The following is a 7,443-nucleotide window of genomic DNA, read 5'->3' as shown; positions in this document are numbered from 1 at the left end:
TAAGAGCTAGACAGTAAAGACTAGGATGTTCCAAACCAAGTGCATATACCAGGAAAGTTAGAAAGAGAGCGTGCATCCCAGGGAAAAGCTCGGAAATGACCTGAGAAGTCCATAAGTCTATACTTCAGGCTTATTCTCAGCACAGAGACAGCCTACAACAATTAATTTTATAAAATAAAAATAAAAATATTAGCAAAACAACAGCAAACTGTGGGGAAGGAGAGGAGGATGTTATTTCCGTAGTTATGACATTATTAGATTCAAATGTCTGATGTTCAACAACAAAAAAATCACAAATCTTACAAAGAAACAGGAAAGTATGGCCCATTCAAGGCAAAAATTAAATAAAGAGGCTGTTCCTGAAAAATACCTAATGGTACATCTGCTAGACAAGTCTTTAAAATATGTGTCTTAAAGATGCTCAAGAGAAACAAATAGCTCAGAAATATGTGGAGAAGGTCAAGAAAACAATGTATAAACAAATGGAAATATCATTAAAGCAATAACCTAAAAAAAGAACAACAAGGAATTCTGAGGCTAAAAAGTACAATAAGTGAAGTGAGAAACTTACCACATGGATTCAAATACAGATCTGAACAAGCAGAAGGAACAATCAGGGAACTGAAGACAGGACAATAGAATTGATCAAGTCTGAGGGACAGAAAGAAAAAAGATTGAAGCAAAGTGAACAGAGCCTAAGAGTCTTGTAGGGCACCATCAAGCAGACCAACATATGCATTGTGGAAGTGTCAGAAATAGAAGAGAGATAAAAAGGGGCACAGAGAATATTTGAAGAAATAATGTTTGAAAACTTCCAAAATTTTATGAAAGACATGGATATAAACATCCAAGAAGCTGAACAGACTCCAAGTAAGAGGAACTTAGAGAGCCACACCAAGGCACATTATGATCAATCTTTCAAAAGCCAGAGACTTTGAATATTGAAATTGAAATTGAAAGAAAGAATATTGAAAGCAACAAGAGAGAAGTGAATCATCACATACAGTGGATCCTCAATAAGAACATAAGCATATTTCTTTTTTTTTAATGTGAGTTTTTTTTTTTAAACTTACATCCAAATTAGTTAGCATACAGTGCAACAATGATTTCAGGAGTTGATTCCTTAATGTCCCTTATCTATTTAGCCCATCCCCCTCCCACAACCCCTCCAGTAACCCTCTGTTCTCCATATTTAAGAGTCTCTTATGTTTTGCCCCCTCCCTGTTTTTATATTATTTTTACTTCCCTTCCCTTGTGTTCATCTGTTCTGTGTCTTAAAGTCCTCATGTGAGTGAGCACATATGATATTTGTCTTTCTCTAATTTCACTTAGCTTAATACCCTCTAGTTCCATCCACATAGTTGCAAATGGCAAGATTGCATTCTTTTTGATTGCCGAGTAATACTCCATTGTGTGTGTGTGTGTGTGTGTGTGTGTGTGTGTGTGTATACCATATCTTCTTTATCCATTCATCCATCATTGGACATTTGGGCTCTTTCCATACTTTGGCTATTGTTGATATCCATAAGCATCTGCCATAAGCAGATTTCTTATCAGAAACTATGGAGGCCAGAAGGCAATGAACTAATATATTCCAACTGCTAAAAGAAAAAATCTGCCAATCAAAAACCCTGTATCTGGACAAAACTTTCCTTCAGCAGTGAGGAAGAAACTGGGGTGCCTGGGTGGCTCAGTCGGGTAAGCGTCCGACTTCGGCTCAGGTCACGATCTCATGGCTCGTGAGTTCGAGCCCCAAGTCAGGCTCTGTGCTGACAGCTCAGAGCCTGGAGCCCACTTCAGATTCTGTGTCTCCCTCTCTCTCTGCCCCTCCCTCACTCACCTCTGTCTCTGTATCCTTCAAAAATAAATAAACATTAAAAAATTAAAATTAAAAAAAAGAAGTGAGGAAGAAACTAAGACATTGCCAAATAAACAAAAGCTGAAGGCGTTTGCAGCCAGTAGACTTGCCCTGCCAGAAATGCTCAAGGGAATCTTGAGAGGTGAAATGAAAACACACTAGAGAGTAACTCGAAGCCATATGGAGAAATAAACATCTCAGAAAAGGGAAATGCCTTGGCAATTATAAAAAGTATTATTGTAACTGTTGTTTGTAATGCACTTTTTGTTTTCTACACTGTTTAAGAGACTAATAAATTTAAAGAAAAATGATTATTAGTGTAAAAACTAACATTAATGTAACATTAATTTGTAACTTAAAATCTTGTTTTCTACATAATTTAAGAGATGAATGCAATTATGGAAAGAGCCTAAATGTCCATCAACTGATGAATGGATAAAGAAATTGTGGTCTATATACATAATGGAATACTATGTGGTAATGAGAAAGAATAAAATATGGCCTTTTGTAGCAACGTGGATGGAACTGGAGAGTGTGATGCTAAGTGAAATAAGTCATGTAGAGAAAGACAGATGCCATATGTTTTCACTCTTATGTGGATCCTGAGAAACTTAACAGAAGTCCATGGGTGAGGGGAAGAAAAAAAAAAAGAGGCTAGAGAGGGAGGGAGCCAAAGCATAAGAGAATCTCAAAGACTGAGAACAAACTGAGAGTTGATGGGGGGTGGGAGGGAGGGGAGGATGGGTGATGGGTATTGAGGAGGGCAGCTTTTGAGATGAGCACTGGGTGTTGTATGGAAACCAATTTGACAATAAATTTCATATTAAAAAAAAGAGATGAATGCATTTAAAATAACTAATGATTTATGTTTTAGGGTACATCACATACGAAGATGTAATTTTGTGACATCAGCCATTGAAAGGGAAGGGACAGAACTGTAAAGGAGCAGATTTTGTGTCTGTTATTGAAGTTAAGCTGGTAAAAATTCAAATTAGTGTTTAAAATGTTTTAATGTTTATTTTTTGATAGAGGGACAGATAAGAGCAGGAGAGGGGTAGAGAGAGAGGGAGACACAGAATCTGAAGTGGGCTCCAGGCTCTGAGCTGTCAGCACAGAGCCTCATGTGGGGCTTGAGCTCATAAACCATGAGATCATGACCTGAGCTGAAGTCAGATGCTCAGTCGACTGAGCCACCAGGGCACCCCCAGATTACAGTGTTTTAACATTAGAGTGTTTCATACAATCTCCATAGTAACCACAAAGAAATAGCTATACAATATACACAAAAGGAAATGAGAAAGGAATTAAGCATTTCACTACAAAAAATCAACTGAAAACAAAAAAAAGATGGTAATGCAAGAAATAAGGGACAGAAAAACTATAAGGCATATAGAAAACAAATAGCATGAGAGAAGTCTTTCCTTATCAATGGATACTTTAAACACAAATGAATTAAACCCTTCAATCAAAAGAGATTGGAAGAATGGATAAAAACACATGATCCAACTATATGCTGTCTACCAGAGACTTTTTTTCAGGCCAATGACACAAACAGGTTGAAAATGAAAGGAAGAAAATGTATTCCATGCAAACAATAACCAAAAGAGAGCAGTGGTGGCTATATTAATATAGCCTAGGATGAAGAGGGAGCACTAGGTTCATGTACAGCCACCTCCCTGTGAAACCAACTTTGCAAAAGCTTCCTGGGTCTCTTCAGGGGTGACAGGGAGGTCTCCAACCTGGGGAGGAGACACCTGACAGTTCCTCTCCCACTGGCCTGGTCTCTGGAGCCCTCTCCTGGCTCCTGGGCGTCAGGCTGGTGGGTAGGCGGTCAGACCATCTGGTGGGCGACCGAGGTGCGTTGTTGCAGACTCTGGCTCCCAGCAGCTGTGCCCCCTGCGGATGGGGGCGGGGGGAGGTGAGGAGGGAGGGCTTGGATCCGGACCCAAGCAGGTGTGCAGGAGCAAGGGCATGGGTGCGCGCAGGCGCATGGGCCAGGGGCGGAGCCCAGTGAGGCAGCTGAGGCTGCATCTGTGCCCTGCGTCCTGGCTCCCAGACTGCCTGCTGCCCCAAGCCCCCAAGTCTCTAGGCAAGTCAGGGGCTGAAGCCCACCCCACCCCCCACCGGGGACGTGCTGCTGCCTGGCGCCTGTGACCCGGTAGCTGTGGAGGTAGCAGTAGACTTAGCAGTAGCGGGGCACTCGAGGAGAGGACTCGGAGCCATGAGCCTCCAGCCCCGGAGGGTGGCGGCCGTGCTGCTCCTGCTGCTCCTGGAGGCAAAGGCCAAGGTGTGGGCCGCGCTCCCTGGGGCACCTCTGGCTGCGGCTGCGCTGGTGGAGTGCCAACACTGCCAGGGGCTGAGCGCGATGCGATGCCCCCAGTCGCCCCCAAGACCATCTGCAAGAAGCCTAAAGGTGGAGCAGCTGAGACCCACAGCCTCCCTCCAGGACCTGCCTCAGTCGTGGTGCTGCCGAGGTAGGGATCCCCGTGACAGGGTCCCATGTGGCCTTCCCCTGCCCCTCTCTGTCTTCCCTTCCATTCCCACCCCCTCTCCCTTGTGCTCCCGGGTTCTTCTTGAGCTCCTTTCTGGCTGTTGTCTGGAGGACTCAGGAGTGACTTTATGGGTTGTATCCTGGTTCCCTGGAGGAGGAGGGCCCGAGATCCAGTAGGGGGTTAGGCTCCTTTGGTGGGGAGCAGCGCAGGTACAGAGCAGGGGTCGCCCTGAGTGCCCTTGGAGGTCTGACTGGGTTGGTGGCTGGAGGGTGGAGGTGCGAACGCACGAACGAACGCGTGGACCTGAGGGTGTGGGAAAATGCCAAGGCAGGGCCAGGGAAGTCGCAGCCATGAGCAGGAGGCAACATTCCTGCCTGTGAAAATGAAGCACAGGGACTTCAGATTCCAGAGAAACATTCCAGGGAGAGTCAGGGTGGTGGGCCTGAGTTGCTGGAGCCCAGCCAGGGAACTTGTTGAAGCCATTTAGAGTGGAAGCCTCAGGTGAACACAAGCCTCCTGCCTCCCCCCTCCACACCCCCTGCCCTGCCCCGCCTCACCCCTGGCAGCAAAGTTGCACTCTCTGCTGGGGCAGGGAGATCCCACCCCGCTTTGTGCTAAAGGCGGTCCTCTAACATGGGAGTTAATGGGACTATGGGGTGTGGAGTCTGAATTAGGGGTTGTGCAACTCCCTGTTGAGCTCTTCATTTCTGAAGGCAATTTGCATTCAATCAATGAACTCAAAGCAAATGGGCGATGAACAAGTGGAGCTTCTTTCTTTTAGAGGGTGGTCCAGACTCTTTCCTACTTGGAGTTGTTTGCTGGAGAGGACTGGGTTTTTTGGATTGAGTACAAAGTCATCTTTTTGGGAAATGTTGGGTGGGAATGTCTTCTTCTCACTCTCCCAAGGAAAGTGGATGGAAAAGTTCCTTGGTCCAGGCAGACTTGTCAGTTTTATTCTTCATATCCGTGGGGTGTGGTGCTTCATGTTTCTGTGGAGCGCCTCCTGTGTTGCATTCGTTCTATGTTTCAAGAGTTTCAGACCTTAGGAATCACAACTCCTCCGGGACTCACCAGGGAGCATGAGGGATAAGTGACTCTGAGCCCACCGTGTCCCTAGAAACCAGTGCATGTGTACTTGAGCAGGCAGTGCTCGCCTCTCAGCCTCCTTTTGAAATCAGCTCTTGAGCAAATGCTCTTTCATTCCATGGGTTCTACCTCTCCCAGGTTGTTGGGGTGTGTGTGTGTGTGTGGTGCCGTGGCCTGTATGTAGTCCGGACTGCGTTAGAGACCCAGTTCTTTCCAAAGACACTGTTTTGTTGCATAGGAATTTCTCATTTCAATAGAGTGTTCCAATCCTGTCTCAAAGGTTGAAAACATCCTGAAGGCAGCACCGTGATCTCACTGAAAGCAAAAGCCTAAGAGCAGAGGCTTTCACAAACTTACATATCAAGATGACTGGTACTTTTATGTTTTCAGTAAGATGGTGTGGTGTAGGCCACTTTTAGCAGCTCACGCTCCTAAGCATCTGTTTTGTCCCCAGGGGGTGAGTTGTCTCTCTGAGGAATTAAGGAGATTATGATTATCTTGAATATCATTATTTTCATGATTACCATGATTACTATATTCTGCATAACCCATCACATGGAATTTGATACATGAGCTCGATTCCCAAAACATTTCATTGCAAAACACTCGCTACAACAAGGAGAAAAAAATCACTTTTGTGTGATGGACAATGTACCTTACCTTTATTGTACTGTTTCAGTGGCATGTGCATATGGTAAGAGTGATGAGAGTGTCCACTTAGATCAAAGCAGATTTTTGTGACATAATGATACTTCAATAAACCATAAAAAATAATTGAAAATCTAATATACCTAGTAATCTAAGCACTCTGTCCTTTTTGATATGAAATACTAAGTAAAGAACTCATCTTTCAAAAACTGCCGAGTCATAAAAATTCCTTATTATTCAGGTAGGTCTGGTGAATGGAATGGAATGAACTAAGGTCTTTGAAATAGAGCAAGCTAGAATTTGAGATATTGAAGTCACATTTACTCTCTATTTTGCTCTTGACATGGTCTTTTTTATTCACTGATGTCTTTTGACCTTTAAGCTATTTCCCTCCTTCCTGCCCCTCACCTTTGCAATCATCTTTATGTATTTATGGGTTTGTTTTATTATGTTTTGAGGATTTTTGTAGTTTCTTTTCTTATTTTTTGTTTCAGTTTCCACATATATGTGCGAGCATTTTGTATTTGTCTTTCTCTGTGTGATTTATTTCACTTAGCATAATGACCTCCAGGCTATTATAAATAATGTGGCATAATACAGGTGTGAAGGTATTTTTGGGAGTTAGTGTTCTGAGTAATACCTAGGAGGGTAATTGAAGGAAATTGCTGGATGATATGGATGTTCTCGTTTGAATTTTTTGAGGAAACTTTATATTGTTTTTGACTGCCGCTGCCACAAGTTCCAGTGCAACAACAGAGCACAATGATTCGCTTTCCCAACACTTGTAATTCTTGTCTTTTTACCCAACACTTGTAATTTCTTGTCTTTTTGATAAGACCATTCAGACAGGTTTCAGGTGATATCTCTTTGGGTTTGGCTTTTCATTTCCCTAATGTGGAGTGACATTGCACATCTCTTCATGTATGTGGTGGCCATCTGTATGTGTTCATTGGAAAAATGCCTCTTCAGGACTCTGCCAGTTTCATAATTGCTCTTTGCTTTTGCATTGTTGTGCTGTAGGAGTTCTTTATATCTTTTGTATATTAACCCTTTACCATGTATGTAGTTTGCAAGTATTTTCTCCCATTCACTATGTTGCCTTTTCATTCTGTTGAAGATATTTTTACTGTGCAGAACTCGTTTTTTTAGTTTCATGTAGTCCCACTTCTTTATTTTTCCTTTGTAGGTTTGGCTTCTGGTGTCAAATCCCAAAACTCAGTGTCAAGACTGAGATCAAAAACATTCTCATGGGTTCGGCATTTGGCTTTGTCCAGCAAAGCCAAGGACAGCAGAAATGATTGCTTAAGACTCCATGCAAGTCAAGAGAGGTGACAGGGAGTTTAAGGGACATCTCCACGA

The sequence above is a fragment of the Panthera tigris genome, chromosome A1 (assembly GCF_018350195.1).
Source record: "Panthera tigris isolate Pti1 chromosome A1, P.tigris_Pti1_mat1.1, whole genome shotgun sequence".
In the NCBI taxonomy this organism is placed as follows: Eukaryota; Metazoa; Chordata; class Mammalia; order Carnivora; family Felidae; genus Panthera; species Panthera tigris.
The sequence above is the reverse complement of the archived record's forward strand: the minus strand, read 5'-3'. Positions refer to the sequence as shown.